At 42.4% G+C, this 21,571-nt stretch overlaps 1 pseudogene; it reads left to right on the forward strand.

Moving 5' to 3' along the window:
• The window catches only part of LOC124961197 (cTAGE family member 2-like), a 92,307-nt pseudogene that overhangs the window by 56,002 nt on the left and 14,734 nt on the right, over positions 1-21,571 (forward strand).

Genomic DNA, 21,571 nt, shown 5'->3' on the forward strand with positions numbered 1-21,571 from the left:
TTTCCTTGATGTGTCTCTGTCTGGTTTAGGTATCAGGGTGATATTGGCTTCATAGAACGAGTTTGGTAGGGTTCCCTCCTCTTCTATTTCATGGAATAGTTTGAGGAGTATTGGAATGAGCTCTTCTTTAAAGGTTTTATAGAACTCGGCTGAGAACCCATCTGGTCCTGGACTTTTCTTTGTTGGTAGGCTTTTGATGACCTCTTCTATTTCATTGCTTGAAATTGGTTTATTTAAGTTGTGTATGTCCTCCTCGTTCAGTTTAGGTAGTTCATATGTCTCTAGAAATTTGTTGATGTCTTCAAGGTTTTCTGTTTTGTTGGAGTATAGATTTTCGAAATAGCTTCTAATTATGTTTTGTATTTCACTCGTGTCTGTTGTGATGTTTCCTTGTTCATTCCGAATTTTAGTAATTTGAGTTTTCTCCCTCTTTCTCTTTGTTAGTGTGGCTAAGGGTTTATCAATTTTATTTATTTTTTCAAAGAACCAACTATTTATTTTATTAATTTTTCCGATTGTTTCTTTTGTTTCGATTTCGTTGATTTCGGCTCTGATTTTAACTATTTCCTGTCTTCTACTACTTTTGGTATTGGTCTGCTCTTCTTTTTCTAGTGCTTTGAGCTGTAGTGTTAACTCGTTTATTTGTTGATTTCTACTTCTTTTTTTGAATGCACCCCATGAAATAAATCTTCCTCTAAGTACTGCTTTCATAGTGTCCCAGAGATTTTGATATGATGTGTCTTTGTTCTCGTTTACTTCTAAGAATTTTTTTATTTCCCTCCTGATGTCTTCTGTTATCCATTCATCATATAATAGTGTATTATTTAGTCTCCAGGTATTGGAGAAGTTTCTGTTTTTTATTCTGTCATTTATTTCTAATTTCAATCCATTATGATCTGAGAGAGTACAAGGTAGTATCTCTATCTTCTTGTATTTACTAACAGTAGCTTTGTGGCATAAAATATGGTCTATTTTAGAGAAGGATCCATGTGCTGCTGAGAAGAAAGTGTATTCATTCTTTGTTGGATGGTATATTCTATATATGTCCGTTAAGTCTAAATTGCTGATTGTGTTGTTGAGATCTATAGTTTCTTTATTCAATTTTTGTTTGGACGATCTATCCAGTGGTGAGAGAGGTGTGTTAAAATCGCCTAGTATTATTGTGTTGTGGTCTATTTGATTTCTGGAATTGAGAAGGATTTGTTTGACGTACGTGGATGAGCCAATGTTCGGGGCATAGATATTTATGATTGTTATGTCTTGCTGATTTATGCTTCCCTTAAGCAGCATGTAATGTCCTTCTTTATCCCTTCTGACTAGTTTTGGTTTGAAGTCCACATTATCTGAGATGAGGATGGATACTCCAGCTTTTTTGCTGTGTCCGTGTGCATGGTATGTTTTTCCCCATCCTTTCACCTTTAGTCTATGGGTGTCTCTTTCTATGAGATGTGTCTCTTGCAGGCAGCATATTGTTGGATTTTTCTTTTTAATCCAATCTGCCAGTCTGTGTCTTTTGATTGATGAATTCAGGCCATTAACATTCAGGGTTATTATTGTGATATGATTTGTATTCCCAGTCAATTGACTCATATTTGTTTTTGACATGATTTGGTTTCTCCTTTATTTGGCTATTCCTTTAGGCTAGCGCCTCCTGTTGCTGATTTGCATCATTGTTTTTCATCTCTTCCTCATGTAATATTTTGCTGAGAATGTTCTGTAATGCTGGCTTTCTTTTTGTAAATTCCTTTAGCTTTTGTTTATCATGGAAGGATCTTATTTCATCGTCAAATTTGAAGGTAAGTTTTGCTGGGTATAAGATTCTTGGTTGGCATCCATTTTCTTTCAGGGCTTGGTATATGTTGTTCCAGGCCCTTCTAGCTTTTAGGGTCTGGATTGAAAAATCTGCTGATATTCTTATTGGTTTCCCTCTGAATGTAATTTGATTCTTTTCTCTCGCGGCCTTTAAAATTCTGTCTTTATTTTGTATGTTAGGTATTTTCATAATAATGTGCCTTGGTGTGGGTCTGTTGTAATTTTGTATGTTTGGAGTTCTATAAGCCTCTTGTACTTGGTTTTCCATTTCGTTCTTCAGATTTGGGAAATTTTCTGTTATTATTTCATTGAATAGATTGTTCATTCCTTTGGTTTGTTTCTCTAAGCCTTCCTCAATCCCAATAATTCTCAAATTTGGCCTTTTCATGATATCCCATAGTTCTTGGAGATTCTGTTCATGATTTCTTACCATCTTCTCTGTTTGTTCCACTTTGTTTTCAAGGTTAAATATTTTGTCTTCAATGTCTGAGGTTCTGTCTTCCAGGTGTTCTATCCTATTGGTTATGCTTTCTATGGAGCTTTTAACTTGGTTTATTGTTTCCTTCATTTCAAGGATTTCAGTTTGGTTTTTTTTCAGTATCTCTAACTCTTTATTGAAATGATCTCTTGCTTCCCGTATTTGGTCTTTAACTGTTGATTGGTGCGATCATTTAATGCCTGCATTTGCTCTTTCATCTCCTCCTTCAATGCCTGCATTTGCTCTTTCATCTCCTCATTAGCTTCCCTGATCGTTTTAATTACGTACATTCTGAACTCCCTTTCTGACATTTCTTCTGCTGTGCTGTCATTGGGTTTTATTGATGTAGTATCTAGGTTTGTTTGGGACATTTTCTTCCCTTGTTTTCTCATAATGGTCAGTTGTCAGTGGGACCCTGAGATATTGCAGTTTTCCACTATTGACTTATAGTGTCCCAGTAGATTTCCAGTGTATCACCTCCCAGCCTTCAGTAGCCTGATGTCTTGGAGGAATCTGATAAAGCAGCTCATTCGAAGAATACTGCCCCTAGCCAGCTACTGGTTCCACGTTTTGGAACTGGCTCTGTGCGGAAATGCTCTCACTGTGGGCCTGCACCGTGCAGCTGGCCGTGTGGGAAGAGCCCACTGCCGGAGTGTGGAAGACTACCTTGGGAAGACTCAAGCCGGAGTGGGCAGAGCCGCCTGAAGAGGTCTCCGGCTGCCCTGCCCTTATCCCTGAGGCTGACTGCAGATCGAGGCTCTCCGCTGGTTCTTTGCAGGAGTACACTGCACTGCAGGGGCTCCGGGACTCGAAGCGTGCTCTGTTCAGACAGGCTCTCACTAGCGGGCCAGTTCCGTTCCGAGAACCTGGAGAAGCTGGCTGTGTGGGCGGGGCCCACCGCCGGAGTGCGCAGGACTGCCTGTGGATGACTCTAGCTGCCCTGCCCGGCTCCGATAAGCCACCTCTATCTGGGCCTGCCACCCGGGCCGAGCTTTACCCAGTGGGCAGACTCACCCGTGGCTCCACTTCAGTCCGAGTCTCTCAATGCCTCCCCTTCTTAACTCCTGGGTTGTGGAGCCACCGGAGGTGCAGTCTCCCTCTAGGCCGCCATCTTGGATCCTGCAATATTCTTCTTTATCTATAATATCGAGATAAATACTATAGCTCTATCATGGATGAATTAGTCCTACTGCTATTTACAGGCTTAACATGATACACCATTCAAATAAATTTAGCCCCAACAGCAATGGATATGTAAAGACATCCATAACAGACATTTTAAAAATTAAATACAAATACTGCTCATCACTGAAGATAAGAGCAAGTGAAATATTTGCTCCATTGAATATTTTAGGAATTAAAGGACAAGGAAAATAAAAAATATGACACAAAAGATTTTTGTATGTCTGCTATATATTTTAGATAGCATTCAATCATGTTTATTGGGGTCTGAAATAAACATGAGTTTAATAGCATAAAGTCTGTCTTATTTTTAAAGATCTAAAAGTAATCTTCTTTGGTTCCTTTATGTGTTTCTGCTTTACTTATATACTTGACTATATTAATAAGTTATTTTTTGTTCTACATTTTGAATTTATTTTTTCAATTTAATTTTTGCTCATTTGGAAAACAAAATAAAATTCTTGGCATATTTATGCCAAAGAAATTAAAAACGGATGCCTAATGGTACTCACCCTCCCATATCTGTTGGTGTAGGACCCCCTAAGCAATGAATGAAAAATAATGATTGTCTCATTCAAGTCCCAGATGAACACTCTCTACAAAGGAAGAACCAAATCAATGTGTCTGCCATTGTTTGAGAAAACTGTTACTCAGTTAACTTCATAACATAAAATGTAGCTTCAAGGATCTAAGACAATATTATTTCTTTAAAGACTAAAACATTAAAAATATCATTTACAGAGAATTTTAGGAATTAACTGTGGTTAATTTAAGTACCTTGAGTTTTTCATAGGAAATATTTATATAACCAACAGGTAATACACTAAAAATAATTCTTCAGGCTTTGGGAAACCCAAATATAGAATATAGTCTTGAAATGGGAGACAAATGAAAGATCAGAATTTACTCTTTTTTAAAACACAACAGTTCTAGAGAGCATCTTTCACACTTTTTCTTTTCTTCTTTCCTAGGTATTGTCTCAGATGAGGTACAGGAGGATAATTATACTAGCAATGTCAATCTAAACATAGGGTAGGGATAATGTATACATCCCTTTACATCTGTAGTACCATCTCAGTTTAAGTTGTGAAGAAACAAAAAATAAGATCTGTTCTTCAACTTCGCAGATACAGAGGGGCAATTTATTAAAAATTACTCTCTCTTTTTCTTATCTCTGTTCATTAAGAAGTGTTAAAATAAAGCTGAGACTTTGCCTCAGCTGTGGCTTTCCCAGCAGTGGATTTAGGGCTATGAAATCTACCACCCTTTGAGTTCTTATTTAATCCCTCCTACTTTTGAACTGTACCAAAACGTGTCTCACAAGGTGATTACCATTTCAGTTTAGAACAATTCAGGCTTTCCTTTCTTAATATACACAAGTGGGTCTTCAATTTCAAAGTGGACTGTATTAAACATTTTTAGTTTGGCACTTATTTAATAGAAATGGCAATGGTATTGAACAGTACAAAATAATTCTGTTCAAGCATAATGACATAGTTTACATATATTTTCTTAGAGAAAAATAAATAAGTGCTTTACCATATGGTTAATATGAAAGAAAACACAGAAATAAGTCATTGTATAGGCCTTGGGATGTAACTCAATGGTGAGGGCTTAACAAGCATACATAAGGCCTTGGGTTCCACCTCCAGCATCCACAAAATTTGCATAATCTATAGATAATATGAAAGAGAGATCAATTTGCTTTAATGTTAATAAAAAAAGAAAACAATAAAAAAAGCATTTGGATACATATTACAACTGTTTCTGTAGACAGTCAGCTACAGGATGCCCTATATTTACTTGGGTGTCAGCAATGACATACCTCAAGGTTAGAATCTGGGGGAGGTGAAGGATCATTGTTTCTTCTTCCCCATCAACATGATTTGAACCTCAACTCAATTGATTAGAATCTGAATCTTTAAGATTGTTGAAGGTCTGCATATTGTACTGTATTCTGAAGAATATAGGAAGCACTTTCATTTAGTTTCACCACCACGGTAACAAGATCAATCTTGTTTTAATTCAGAGGGAAGTTTGAAAAGTGAAACACATTTTGTTCTGCTTATGTCCTACATTATCTTTAACTTGTGCTTGGCAAATGATTTGTGAGATATCTGATTCCAAGTTCTGTTTTGAAAGAAAGAGTAATTATAAACAATAAAATTTAATTGGAGATGAGAGACAACAGGATGTACTAAGTTGCCTAGATTTCCCTTGTGATTGTCTGTCATTAGATGGTATACACTCCCTCCCCCATCCATTTCTCTCACTGCATAAATGGCACCAGTGTACACTGAGAGACACACACATTTGCCTCAACTGGGGCTTTCCCAGCAACCTTTGTTAATATATTATCAGCAATAAGTCTACCAGCAAGACCATCTCTCATGTGAGTAGGGGCAGACAGAATCAGACTTAGAGTAAATTTAACTCTAAATAACATGAGAGCTCTGTAGTTCCCACTTAATCTAAATACTAGCATAAGTTATCACCATTAGTAGATAAGACTTTTGCACATCCTCTTTCATCACTAACAAGATGGCAAACTTCCTTATGTAAACTTATCATGTGCTTCTCATATCCAGAAACCAAAGAATGACCTATAAACACATTAGTTAATTATGGTCAATAAGTCCATAACAATTCCTCTCAATGAATCAACTTTTTTAGTCATTTGGGATGTATTTTTGAGCTTATTCATCTCACAGGCCTGTTAGAATATGACACTGACTGATCAATATTAACCATTCTCTCAACCTATGTTAATATTATTGTATTACAGGAGCAGATGGTTAAGGTATCTTCTCCTTAAGACATTCCAAGCCAAACATCAATCTTCCATATTTTACAGAGACCCAAATGAATATATTTTAAAGTAGTTAAGGGGATTTTAAATTGTTTTTTGAAGAAAGATGACTTTTCATCTTTTAAAAATATACTGCAATGCACATCTCCATGGAGGCATCTAGGTCATCCCTATCTGAAATACCACCTTGAACAATCTCTTTCAGGATTTCAAAACAAACATACATTTTTCAATGAGCAGAGTTAGCATTTGATTCAATCTGCACTTCTGCTATTTTACTATAAAATCTCTCTCAAAGTGTGACTTATTTGGCTTTTGGAAGTTTCTAGAGAAGAAATAAAACAAATCAAGTAATGTATCTTCTTGCATTAAACCATTGCATTAAACCAGGTGCTCACTGGTTTAAGACAGAAATAGTGAAGAGAGACCCTGTGCCCTTTACCCTGCCTTCCCATGTAATCTCATCTTGAAACCCTGTGTTGTGGCCTCATCAGGTGCTGAGAGCAGCATAGTCAGGATGCAGAAGGTCTCCAGTGCTAAGATGACTGGATAGGCCTGCTGTCTTCTTACTCTCTACCCCTGCCCTTCCCCAGCCCTGCATATCTTTCATCCCTGACAGTCTTGAGCTGTCCTCTGTGTCTGTGAGCTGGTCATCTTACCAGTGTTGCTTCAGTGGAATCAGGTGCTGTATTACCTTTTGGATGGTCAAGATAGTAGACATTTGTTCAAGGTGTGGATTTGCTTCTTATTCCCTATTTTGGTGGTGGGTATTTGAGTTCAAACACTAGAACACTTTACAAATGACCAACATCCCCAGTCCTTTTTATTTTATTTTTTTATGTTTGGGATGGGGTCTTACTGAGTTACTGATACTGACCTCAAGTTGAGGTTAAGGTGATCCTCCTGTATAAGCCTCCCTTGTTTTTGGAATGATAGGCATGGCTATCATACTCAGCTTGCATTTTCACTCAGTCTGTATTTTTCTTGTTTTTACTTTACATTGAATTTTGAGGATACCTTACACTGAAGATAGTAGTCCCTTTCTCAAGGTGTGACTTGCATTTTCTTTTTCTGTCTTTTTTTCTTTTTGGTGGGTGGAATTATGGATTGAACACATTGACACTTTACAAATGATCTCTATCCCCAGTCCTCATAGTTTTTTTTTTTCTTTTAATTTGGTGTCTCACTAAGTGTTGACTGGCCTTAAATTGAGGCTGAGGTGATCCTACTGTCTCACTTTCCCACATTTTGAGAATGAAAGGAATTACCACCCAGTTTGCATTTTCATTCATGTGTTACTTGTATTTATAATCACTGAATCAGGGATTTAACTGAGTAGAAGTTTAACAATTTAGTAATCTTTCTTTTTCTAGATTGGATTTTACTGAAAAATCTGGGAATGCTTTGCTTAACTCTAGGTTCCCAGGATTTCTCCATTTTGTTTAGTTTTGTTTTCATAAATGGTATGGTTTGGATCTACAGTGTCCTCCAGATCTCAGGTGTCTGTGCTGCAGTGTTCAGAGGTAAAAAGACTAGATTACAGAGACTCTAACCTCATCAGTGGATTAACCCACATAATGAGTTAATAATTTGAATGGAGCAGGCTGGGCTACAGCTCAGTGGTACAGCATCTGCAGAGCATGAGTGAGGCCTTGGAGTCCAGCCCCTCTGTGGACAAAACCTATAACCTATCACTTGAATGGACTTGCAGGAGGTGTTGGAAATGAGAAGCAAGTTGGGTTTGGCTAGGCGAACTGGGTCCCAGGGTATGGCTGGGGAACTGTAAGACCCCTCACTGCCTGTCTGTCTCTCTGTCCCTGATTTCTGGTTCCCAAAGCTGAGCACCATTCCTCTTTCCTTCCTATTCTCTATGAGGTTTCTGCAGCAGAGTTGGCCAACCACACAGTGACAACATGAATCCAATAAACCTTGGCTTCTCAGAGGTGCCCTTGGCATGTGTGGTGGTGACAGTGGGGAGGAACTGACCAACACACTGTGCATCTCATAGGGCTGTGCTTCCCCCAAGGTTCATGGCCCACTTTAATTTTTGTATAAGGTTGAGACATAGCGCGTTTCCTTTTTCCAGTGGCTGTTACCTGCTGCTCTGCACTACTGTGGACCTAGCTGCCCTTCTTTCACTGAATTGCTCCCTTGGCTTTGTTTAGTGTCAGCTGACCCAGTTCTCTGGCCCTCTCCTGGGGCTCTGTTTCAATCTGTTGAACCTGTGTCTCTCCCTGTGTCCGCCCTCACCGTTGGTCTTTCTGACTGGTCATGGGATGAGTCTGGAAGTCTGGTGGACCAGCCCCTGCAGCTCATTATTGTTTTCAAACTATTTCATCCGTTGCTGTTCTTCTGCCTTTCAATACAAGTTGACAGTGACCTTGTTTGTGTCTAAGAAAGTCTTGATGTGCTATTGACAGGAATTTCCTTGCTTGGGTTTTGCTGGTCCTCAGTTTTTTTCCTGCATCAGATGATGCTGTGGGTTTTGCCTTGTTCATTAAATGAGTAAAGAGACTGGAGGAAAGGACAGCCTATTGTATGAACAAGCAGTTGTGTTCACTGGGTGTGTTCTTTCTGCTGATGTCCCCTAGTCCCTCCTCACATAATGCTCCAAGTGGCAACACCCTTCAGAATAAAGTGGTAAGGAGACTTTCCAGTGAAGACAAACAGAGAATAGTCCAACAAAAGCCTGTCCTGTGGAGGGGCCAGAGGAAATCTCTGTTCAGAAGGAGTGTTGAGAGGAGGGGCTGGGGGCCTTCATCTTTTTGATGATATCCTCATTGTCATTCAAATGACTGGTAGAGAAGGAAACTCTGAGGTTTTGCTGTGAAAATGAATAGGAAACGGGGCCACAGCTGGAGAGAACCACTACATCAAGTCAAACCTCTCGTTGTTTTTTCCAAAATAGGAGAGTTTTGGTGCCATGAGCAGCCTGAAGTTTCCAAAATCCCCAGCATTAATTTCTTGACCCATGAGAAACTTTTAAATGGCTGGCATGGTGACCACAACTGTCATCCCAACAATTCAGAAGTCTGAGGCAGGAAGATCACAAACTCCAGGCCAGCCTGTGCAACTTAGTAGAGCCTCATCTCAAAATAAAATTATGGAGAAAAAACTTTAAAATAATGAGTTAATTTCTTACCTCTCCCTACACTTTCTGGTGGGATTCAGGCCTGGAGGAAATGCTGGTTCATCCTGCAGAGTGACCAGGATGGCAGTGAGCTAGGTGTCCTGGAATACTACAAGCATGACCAGTCTAAGAATCCTTGTGGATCATCAACCGGGATCTCTGTGAGCAGGTGCAGGTAAATGTGACCTTTCACAAGAAGAGGCTACCATGTGGTTTTGTGTTTGACATCAAGATCAACAAGCACACTTTTACCTGGTGGCTGAGACAAAGGAGGACATGTATAAGTGGATGCAGAGCATCTGTCAGGTCTGCGGCTTCCATCAGAGGTGGAGAGCACAGGTACACAAACGCACACCTTCTCTGGAGACTGATATGACCTCAGGTCCCCTTTGTTTGTAGAGCAGGTGCCAGCCCTGGCCAGATGTCAGGAGGACCCATGGCCCTCCCTGTGCTCAAATGGGAATCCAAGAAATGAGGGTCATGATGAAGCAAAATGTGCTCTGTGACCTGTCCTCAGGCCCCTTGACCCCACCTCCAACTGCCAATGGGCCACATTTGCCCTCCCTCAGCTTACACTTGGTGATTACCATCCTGAAGGGAGACCTCCTGGGTCCTCCTGCATCCAGCCTCTGCAGTTAGACTTGGCCTCAGTCCTCTGTGATCATGTTGATGAACAATCCAGGGCTCCTTCACATTCACCTGGGAGAAGACAGGTTGGGGGGTTTATACTTGACTTTGATTTTTGATTCAGCTTTCATTTGGAGTGGTCAGTCAATCTGGACATTATTGTGACATTTAGACAGCTGTGTGAATGTACCAAAATGAAAAGAATTTTACATTTGAAATGGTGACACTTAGGGCACATGAATTTTTTAGCAATTTTATAAAAAAAATGTTATTTGGGTAATGGGTAACCAAGCAGGTTTAGGTACCCAGGACTGTGCTCACACCAGCCCTTGCTGCTGCATTCCTCAGGTCTGAATAGAGGGCACTGTGATTTCATGTTACACCAGGTCCTAGAATGTTCATAGCCAGGTGGGCCTTGGGTGAAGTACAGCTGTGGAGCTCTAATTTTTGTCTTCTTGGGGGAAGATTATAAGCCCATTTCTTTCACTCTTTGGGAAGAGTTGCTTAGTTTTTCAAATTGGGTTTTAACTTGCCTTGTGTGCTCTCTCTGGTGGGGAGCTCCTTGGTTCTCCATGCATGTCTTCCAGCATGCTGTATATGATGATGCTTCAGATCTGAGCAGCTGACTACACAGTCTGTTTTGTGGGCCCAACATGGTGTGGGCACAGGCAGCAAGCCAGACTGTCTTGTGGAGTTCATCAACAGGCCAGAGAGCTGAGTGAGGGGAGGTTTAACACAATCAGGAAGGTTGTTAGTGAAACAATCCAGTAGTCTGTCAATATCTTTGTCTTCTAAAGAATATGTTCCCTTGGGCCCTTGGCTTTCTGTTCATGAGGAGATGTTCTCTTAGCTGTCTGGAGGTTCAGTTACTAGGTGGAGGACATTAGTTGCATGTGAGAGCTTTAGTACTGTGAGGTCTTTCTGAAGAAAGATGTTTGCCTTCCTTCTCAGAGAAGAATATAGTGTGTTTCAAGTTAGCAGTATGTATACAAAATGAGCAGTTGCTACAAAAATCCTCCAGAAGGGTCAAAGTTTAGGGACTGGTATTGTGGCTTGGTGGTGATCTTTCCTCTCCTGTGTGAGGCCCATGGTTTGATCCTCAGTACCAATATAAATTAATATAAAAATAAATAAATAAGTAAAATAAAGGTCCATTTACATCTAATACAATATTTTTTATAAAGAGTCAGAGATTATTTATTAGTCAGGTTTCCCAGATGAGTGGGGAGATATGAGGGAGCAAAGGGTCAGCATCTCTCAACTTTCATGAAAGACCCTGTTGCAGTAATGGCTCTGCAAATTATTTTTCTAGTAAGGAAACAGCCACTTCTTTCCTGCCTAACACTGACACTTTGCATAAGTGAAGATCTTTCTTTTCACCTGGGCTGTGTTTGCACAGGCACTCAGATTTCATTGCTTAAAACTCCCTCAAGGCAATGCCTTTCTGTTCTCAGGCCTGTCCAGAGTCTTCCCACAACTTGCTCAGGATTCAGCCCTGTCATAGGAGAGGAGATGCCTACACTCACACCAGTCCAGCACAGCCACAGAAGGATGTGACAGCAACTCTGCTTTGAGCTTCTGCCCTGAAAGCAGAGGCAGAGTATAAATTCAACTAGCAAGTGAAAACAACTCTCAGAGTTCACCAGCACTGAAGCCAGGTCATACAGCTGGCTGACAGCAGGATTTTCTCTCATTCAGTTCTGATTTTTTGTTGTGATGCCTAACCTCTTGGTCAAAGTTTCTGATTACTTTAGTAAATGAAACAAATGCTTTCTGCTCTTACTCAGGACTTCATGGGTGCATCATGGAGTCTTTAAAGTTGGTATTCTTGAATGATGGTTCTGTGGAAGGGAGATCCCTAAATCCCATGAGACACATCCTGCTGGGCTCCCAGCAGGCATGCCCTCTTACCTTTCACTTATTAAGGGATGCATGGGGACCCATCATAACACTTGTGTCTTTTTTCAACAGAAAGGAATTTTGTGGCAGATAGAGATGTTTTTTCCTAATTACAAAAGTCCTGTCTTTTCTGTTTTTGAGATGGACTCTTCAGGTTTTACCCAGGCTGACCTGAGCATCTGGGCTCCAGCTCTCCTCCCACCTCAGCCTCTCTGGTGCTGAGAAAAGAAGATGTGCCTCCACACCCAGCTGACTCTCTTTTTAGCCCTTCTGTCCACCCCTGGGTTTTTATTTCCTTTGCCACCTTCCAGTTCCTCACATAACCCACACAAAACATACCCAGGTTAAAGCCTGCCGGATAAATACAAGCCTGGGAGGGACACAGTTTGAATATTGACTTCAGGTTGCTTGAAACAACTTCCTGACTGACAGCTCTTCCCTAAAGGGACCCAGGGGTGATGCTGACAAAGGGGAAGCAGTTCTCAGAAGAAATATGATGATTCTGTATCACTTATGGAAATTGTTTCTGAGATTGCTTCTGGAGGGTGCTTTTCTGTCCCTGGAGACTTGCAGTGGGTGGCAGAAGAAACCTAGGTCACTTACATAACAGGGCACATTCCATGGCCTGGCTGATGAGGCCTATTCAGCAAAGCTAGAAGCAGAATGGGGGTCATCTTTGCAAAAGGTGTGACTACGAACCACAGGGAGCCACATGCACTGGGCTACTCAGAGCAGCAAGAGATAGATGACCAGAGACCCACACTGCTTGCATAGAGGGCAGAGAAAAGCAGGGGTATGTGAGGAGGGAAGTGCCATTGGGTGTGACTTCAGTGCTTAATATCTGTCCATCCAATGTTGACCCACTTCAGAAGAGGGCCATTTCCCACCCTCCTTACTTTTCACCTACAGGCTCCCTGAGAAACATTTCTGCAGACAGTCAGGAACCCTGCTTCTCTAGAGCTAAGATGAACCTCTCATGTCAGCAGCACTGCCAACAAAGATGCCCCACCCTGCCACACCACAGTCAGCCCTGCTCTGCTGACAGGCATGCTCCCTGAGTGGGAGGAGGCACAGTCCACCTGGTCCTCCAGAGCACTGCAGCAGCACCTCCACCTGTGCCCCATTTGGACCAGTGCATGAGCCATGGAGCAGAGAGTGCAAGGTAGGCAAGACCATCACCCTGTGACCACACCAAGCAAGGGATACTTGGCCCAATTTTTAGAGCTGTAAGATTGGATAAGCATGGTCCCATGACCACACATGCCAGGTGCCACTGTGCCTCTAATAGAGCTTTAAGATGAAACAAGTATGGTCTTGTAACCAGATAAGCCCAGGGGCTCCTGTGTCCCTGCTTTACAGCTGTAAAGATGGCAGTGAGGAGGACCTCTCTTCGGGTAAGGTAAACAACAGAAGGTGATCTAATGTAACCCTCACAGTCCTTGACCAGTGGCATGTGATGATCAGGTTCCAGGGAAACTTCCCTTGTAGAAAAGTAAGTGGATTACAAGCACACATCACTGAGTCTGGCTCAGGCCCTATCCTTAAAGCCTGCCTGATTTTGTGTAATAGCCAAATATCTTCATTCTGAGTGCACACATCATCCTCTACCACTCACAGGAGAGGAGCTTAATCCAGGAAGAGAGGGCTAGAAAGTAAGGGCCCCTGGGATAGGCAGCTGCAGGACTGAAGTCAGCTCCCTGGTTCTCTGCAGTGGGTCAGTGTGGGTTTCTAGTCAGTCACAGTGGGGTCCAGAATTCAGGTTCTGCCATTGTCTGCCATCTTGTTCACTTTGTTAACTCTTTGACCTCCTGGGTACTCATTTCCAGAATGGGAATTTCTAATGCAAGGCTTGCAAGGAGCATCAATAAGTCCAGGACAGATCAGTCCTGTTTCCTGCTATTCTCTGGCTGTATTCCCCTCCCACTAAGTGCCAAGGAGTGGAGAGTACCAGGTCTTAAGTAACATTTATATACAAGGTACTTAACACTTATGCCTGGAAACTAATGTACACAAGGTGCTCCTGAGGTTTTTGTGGCATACTCCTTCTCACGAGGCAGCTGGGGATCCTGAGATCCCAACTTCCCTGGGAGCTGGGACACCACTCTTCATCTTGCTGAAGATCACACCTGGCCCAGAAGGCCCAATACCAATTTGGCAATGCACCCACCTTACTCCTGAGACACTGCTCAGGAGTCATAGAAGGGATGTGTGTCAGTGACGCTGCTGGATCCACTGCATCTGTTTCAATCACTGTAAAATTCTGTTCATCTTCTCAGCTGGAATTCATCTCCTCTCTGGATTACTCTAGCCACATTTCTTGAGACAATAGGATCAATCCCCAAGGGTCTTGTGCTTACTATTCTAGCAGTCTACTGGTGAGCCACACACAGGCCCTTTTTATTTCAGAAGAAAAGAGGGTCTTGCTACGTTGCTGAAGCTGGCCTTGAACTGGAGATCTCCCTAACCTGCACCTTCAGGAGCGTGAGAAAATGGTATGGTACCATTCTAGTCAATTCTATAATCTTTCTCCCTGGTATTATGGGTCTTGTTACAGTTGGTCCTCTGGGAAGATAGACCCAGGACACATGATAAATGAATGATAGACAGGTGGACAGGCCATGCCCTACAGAGAGTGTGGCAGAGGAACTGGAGCTACCCACTGCTGGGGCAGAATTGTGGGTTCGTGTTCCCAGTCTTACAGGGTTAACAGATTAACCAGCGGGCTTGGAGATAGGAAGGTAGTCTGCAAGGCTGTAAAATTAAGAAAACACACCAGAGATTGGGTGGTGGGAAGTTAGCTCAACTTTGATAACTATTCATTCAGTGAAAGACACAAGGAAGCCAGAGCCAGAAAAAAGCAAGACTGTGGAAAGCAAACCTCCTCTGAGGCAATGCGGCAGTTCATCCTGCTCCAGAACCCAGTGAGGAAACTTTCCTGATGTCAGGGGCAGATTCCAGGTGGCTAGGAATTGACATGTGTGCAGGAGAGACACTAAATGTAGGCACCTATACTTCATAAGTAAAATGTCACATCTTGAGGGACGACTTTGGTGGTGAGCCATGTGTCACAGGGGAGGGCCATGAAGAGTGCAGGGTGACCAAAACCCACCTGTATGTGTAGGAACAGCAGGAGACTGCTCCCTACATGCCCCACAGATGCTCCTGTTGTGCTGTCCTGGGGTCTGTGCCCTGCTACTGCCTCCCCTACACTCACAAACATGAGCAATGCAGAGTCTTGTTCTTGACATAGGTGTGCTTTCTCTGAATCTGCTATCTGAGAGCTGAAGAGCCCCCAAGTTCATAACCAAGCCACAAAGGAAAGTCTGTGACACAGATAACTGCCACACACAGGGGAGAAGGATCAGGACATTTTCTTGCAGAATCAAAACTGTCCATTCTCTGGACCCACCATTTGAGACCCAGCTATCCCACTCTCTGCCTATACCCCAAAGGACTTAAAATCAGTATACTACAGAGATACAGTCACATCAATGTTTCATAGCTGCTCAATTTCTCATAGCCAGACTGTGGAACCAACCTAGATGTCCTTCAACTGATGAATGGATAAAGAAACGGTGGTATTATATATATATATATATATTATATATATATATATATATATATATATACACAATGGAATATACTCAGTTATAAAGAATAATAAAATTATGGCATTTGCAGGCAAATGGATGAATTGGAGATATCATGCTAAGTGACGATAAGTCAATCTCAAAAATCCAAAAGACGAATGAGCTCACTGATAAGCAGATGAAAACACATAATGGGGGGTGGGAGGGGGGCAAGAATGGAGGAAGAAGGGACTGTATAGAGGGATAAGAGGGGTGGGAGTGGTGGGAGGGGTGGGGGAAAGGAAAAAAATAACAATGAATCAAACATCATTAGCCTATGTAAATGTATTATTACGGAAATGGTATGCTGTTACTTCATGTACAACAGAAACAAAATGTATTCCACTGTTTACAATAAAAATAAATTTTAAAAAATATATGCATTTGAAAAAACGGACTTGGAATGTAATAGGTGGATAGGTTAGCTGGACTGCTCAAATGTATTCAGACCAATAAATGTAAGACCACAAAAAAAAAAAAACTGTCCATTCTCCAAAGAATTGTTAAAATCCAGAGTTCATGCAACATGCCAGCCACAGTATTCAGGAGGACAATCCAGACTTTCTCAACATACAGAGAACAAGAGTCTTAACGAAGGAACAGAGACCAACCTGAACATAACACACACTCTGGAGTTATCAGATACTGACTCTAAAGCTTGTATAACAATACTCCACAACAGAAAGGAAAACACTCATGAATTAATGCAAAAGTTGGAGAAACCCTCTGAAGTCTGCCTGTGTGAGGACACTTCATAAATGTAAAACAAAGACATTCTCAGGAGAAAGAATTTCCAGGATATATTCCTTGAAGGTATAGCCAGGGCATTCTTCAGGCAGAAGCACAGAACCAGAAAGAAAGGTGAACCCCAGAGTGTGCATGTCACTAGAGTGAGAGCAGCTGGCTCCCCAGGTCATGCAACCTATGTGACCCATTGTTCTGCATACAGGATCCCTGTATAAATGAGCAACAATACACACCATTTATGGTCCCTTTAAAGTAAATACTGCATTCTTAGTGTTCTTTTCTTTTCATAAAAGTAGTAGATGAATGGTTGGAACATATGAAAATATCCACATATATTTTTGTATATCTGGAAGGTACATATAAATGATGTCTACCTCTAGAGTCTGAATGTAATGCACCTGTGTCAACTTCATTGAAATATTCACATATTTGAAAATCTGGGATTTAATGTGTTTAAAACGTGTTGAAAAGGGAAAATTTAAAAATTTGTGTAGTGAGGCTTTCCCTGATTTCCTTTCTCCTTAGCTCCCTTGACCTTCTCTTACCATGTGAGGTCCCTGTGACACATTGCCCATGTATCTCGGGTATATTTGTGTCAGTTCATTTTTTCAGTGCTGAAGATTGAACCCTAAGGTGTGCGCTCCCACTGAGCCACACCCTAACCCTTCTTTATTATTTTTAATTTGATCTTATTAGTTGTACATGATAGAATGAGTTTCAACATATTATATATATATGGAATAAAACTTCTCATTCTTGTGGTTGTACATGATGTAGAATTATATTGGTCATGTAATCATGTATGCAAATAGAACAGCCCTTCTTTTTAGATTTTGACATAGAATCTCTAAGTTGCAGAAGCTGAACATGATCTTGCAATCCCCCTGTCCCAGCCTCCTGAATCCCTGGGATTACAGGTACAGCCACCATGCCCAGTTTTGGGATCTGCATTTTGAGATAGACTTCAGTGGCTTCAAATCTCAAAACCACAGTTTTCTATCAGAATGTAAAGCTACCACTCTGTAGCCTCCTGACACCAGTTGATTCTGATAGGCCATCAGTTTAAGTTTCTTCTTCTTCTTCCTACTCCTGAATGCTTTTTACTTCTTTATAAAAAAATAATCTGTGAAGGACACGACACAAAGTTTACCATCATAACCACCCACATCTGTTTATCTGGTGCCTGGGACAGTTGGAATTCAGAGGCCTAGGGTGACCAATGAATCCTGGGGATGGACATGGAACTCCCAACCATCAGGCTCATGTTGACAGAAGATGGATCTGGCCTGCACACCTGCCTGTCTTCCTTCTAGCAAGCTGCTGGTTTCTTCTCCATATGAGCTCCTGAGGTCTGAGGAGCTTCCACAGGGCAGATGTCCCATGGGTGGGACTGAGCCTCATAGCCCTCTAGACACAGCTGTCCACTTGTTATGCATCTGAGATCTCCTCAAATGCATCAAGACCCTGAGACCTCCAGAAACTGACAGTTGCTGCTGTGAATATTGATGCTCTTTCTCCCAAATACAATCCTATAAGGAATCCTAACATAAAGGATGAAAATCAGACCTGGGTCTTCAAACCTCACCCTCCAATTCTCCAGAACACCAACACAGAACAGAACCCTTGTGAAGTGTAATATGTCATGCTGGGGAGCCAGGTGGACCTTATCAATAGAGACCTAATGGTACTGCCCAGAAGAGGGCACTGGAGAGGAACCTGACACAGACCTGCCTCTTGGTTCCTCTTTACCACTTGACTGACTTTAAAAAATAATGATTAACCTCTTTTCTAGCCTGAATTCTGTTCCAAAATGGGAATTTTGTTATAGATTTTTCCATTTTACACAGAGATATTTTCTGCTCTTCCTCTTGATAGGCTGTAACACATGGTAGAAAATAAATCTGTGGGCTTGGTTCAGATGTCTCCTCCTCGCTTACAGAACCCAAGTCCATGAGCTGACTCCTGTGAACACTTAGAGGCGTCAGGGTTTGCTGGCTTCTCTCTGACACCACCCAAACTGCTGTTAACTTTACCATATTTGCTTTCCAATGTGTTTCCTCTGGGGCCTTGGAATGAGAGCAAGCAGACTGTGTGAGTGTGTAGGAAAGAATGACCCCACTGAGCAAGCAGACATGTTGTTGCTAAGGGCAACCTGCAGGGGTGCAGGGAAGTCTGACTCACTTAGAATATGCAGGCAGTGTGAGGGGTAGGGATAATCTTGCTGAGGTGCAGGGAAGACTGACCAACAGTGAAAGCAGGCAGTGAGTGGGGTTGGGCAAGAAAGCTAAGGTACACAGAAGATGGACACTGCTGAGCTAGCGGGTAGTGTAAGAGGCATGTGGACCCCTTCTGGGGTCCAGGAAAGACTGACCAGCTGAGCAAAAGCACATGGGGGTGGTGGGGCCTGAGGCCTATATTGGGTGAGTGTACACGTTGCAGATGCACTGGAGTCCAGTTCAGGAGAGATGTCCATCATTTTTTTAAAAATATTTTTGAGACATAGATGGACACAGTACCTTTATTTTATTCATTTGTTTTATGTGGTGCTGATGATTGAACCCACTGCCTATCACATGATAGGTGAGCACTGAACCCCAACCCTAGCTTACATTCAGCAGGTATTTAACCAGGTTTTGAGTTGTATCCTAGATTGAGTGAAAGTCACATCTAGGAAATGCATGTCCCAGGTAGACTTCAGAGAAATGCACAGGGCTTCCACAACTCTAGCTTCCTTCCTGGCTCAGCCCTGTCCTTCTCTTCTTCCTAATTCAGGAGTGACAACTTCACTCAGGATGCAAGGGTCTCATTCCTTTTAAGGAGCAAGATGGACACACAGAAGTTTGCCCAGGATGGTGGACCCTTTGTCCGCAAGATCTGGGGTCCAGCACAAGATCTCTGTATCCTTTCCTGGCCACACTGGCACAGCTCAGTGTTCAGAGGCCGCAGCTACAGCTTCCCACAGCACATGACCTCCAGGCGTCACACCACAGGCAGCCCCACAGGCTCGGAGACAGACACTGAGGATTCATACATTTTCATGCACCACATAAAAACACCACTGTCAGACTTCCAGATCCCTAAGACATCCATTATGGGTGAAAGTCACATCACTGGGGCAGCAGCAGCTCCAGGAAACAAAGCCATGACCACCCCATGCCATCCCCACAAGCCAAGCTAGGTAGAAACATCTCAACAAAGCTGCACTTCCCAGAAGCCTATGTTCAGGAAGAAGGATAGATCAGTCTCTTTTGCTGCCACCATGTCACAGAGACTACCAAGTAGTGGACAGCAGCCACTGCCACCAAGGTCAGTGTCAAGTTCAGCTCAGGCAAGGGGAGAGGGAGGTAACACAGAGTCCTTACAGTTTTCTGGCTCTCACCACCCAGGCCCAAGCACAAGAAATAAAATCAAGCATCAATAAATGGGATGGAGAAAAAGAGTAGGATCTGGGTATTGCAGATTTCCCCCTATAGGCTTATAGTGGCCCTATAGTTTTCAAAAACCCTTTCTTTAAAGGGAGATTAATATTAACAGTGCCCAATTCAGACACTATGCGATCCTAGACCAAATAGCCCTATGAGGACAATAACAAAAATTGTCATAATAAAAGAATGAGTTCAAATATTATCTTGGTAAAACAAACAGATTTGCAATAAGGTCTGCAGTTTCTAATGGAGGACAGAGAGGATGCAGAGGGATGTAGAATGTAGCTGTTAATGGGATAAGAAAAGAATATACAGAAGTTCTAGATAATAGACAGGGTGGAGTGTAATCAAAAGAAATTGGATGTTAGCAAGCAAAAAAGGGAAAAAGAGACTCTGAGGGAACAGGTAAACAAAAGGAAAAGAGATCCAGAAAAGTAAAGAAATAAAAACTTAAAATTTTCAATAAGAAGAAGAAATCTAAAGTATAACAGTCATATAGTAATGAACCTCCCAGTCTTCAGTAGCCTGATGCATGAGAGGTACCTGAGAATGAGCTTCTCCATTCTCCAGCAGTCATCTCAGGATGGGATTTGCCCTGCCTAAAGATTGGAGCTATGGCTTCCCGGATTATCCAAGATGGCTACGCTCTGGCTTTGAATTGTGTTGGCAAATTGGGGAGCTGCAGCTCAAGGTGTGGACATGGTAAGCTGGAGGTCCTGGAGGCGGGATGTGGTTGATCAGGCAGGGGTCCTGGAGGTCAGGTGTGTTTGGTGTGGTTGTGGGATCCTGGAGACCAGGTGCAATCAGTTGGTCTGGGGTCCCAGTGATAGGGCACAGTCAGTTGGTCTGGGGGTCCTGGTGCAGGGAGCAGTCAGTCAATGTGAGGGCCCCAGAAGCAGGGAGTGATTGGTTGGGCTGAGGGATCCTGGAGACGGGGCTCAGTCAATCTGGCCAGGGGTCCTATGGGCCTAGCTATTGTCTCAAAATGGCGGCAGTCATGGGTAATCAAACCTGTAGGTACTGTAACAGTGAAGTTCCAGGCACAGCAGGCAGCTGGTGCTCCAATGGTGATTGGTGATTAGATTGCTGACTGTTGTAGGGATGATTGGGAGGTGAGCCTTTGGTGGTGGCTGATGGATAGGTGTAAGGCAGGCGAGGGACTGGAGAGAGGCAGGCAATGGAGGATGATAGACGCCTGACAGTGAGCAATCTGCACTCAAAAAAGGCGTTGATATGGTGGTAGACTGCAGGTGATCATAGCAGACAAATGGGTAAACAGCAGGGGATCAATAAGCAGCAAAAACTTCCTCACCAAGAAACAGATATCCTTTGCTTGAAACCAGAGTTATGAAGTGACAAGGAATGCAGCCTCCCTCTAGTCTGCCATCTTGGATCCTATGAAGTCTATTGAACTCTGTGCCAAATGACCTGAAAACAACACTATGGAGAAAGGATCTATAGAGTGCAGTATTACTTAAGTCTGATTTTTTTGTGGCATGGAAAATTTGGCATCTGGGTTTGTCTTAGGTAAACATGCAGGTCTGTGAAAAAACAATCAGAATGTGTACCTGTCTCCATGCTGGTAGTGCTCCCACAGAGGTGGTAAAACCCACAAGAAATTCTTCTAGAAGAGTGGCGAGCACTGAACCCACAAGGAGACCCAATACTAGCAGGCAGGGAATCTCTGCCCAGGGAAAGCAGTTTTGGGACAGGAAGCAGTGTGGGCCGTGTTGGGCAGACTAAACCAATTTTCCAGTGTAAGAGTAAAACTCCTAAGAAGATTGTTTTGGGGTTGAGTGTGCTGAGTCCAACTACAGACTTAAGGAACATTTG

This window comes from Sciurus carolinensis, chromosome 12 (assembly GCF_902686445.1).
Source record: "Sciurus carolinensis chromosome 12, mSciCar1.2, whole genome shotgun sequence".
NCBI classification, from domain to species: Eukaryota; Metazoa; Chordata; class Mammalia; order Rodentia; family Sciuridae; genus Sciurus; species Sciurus carolinensis.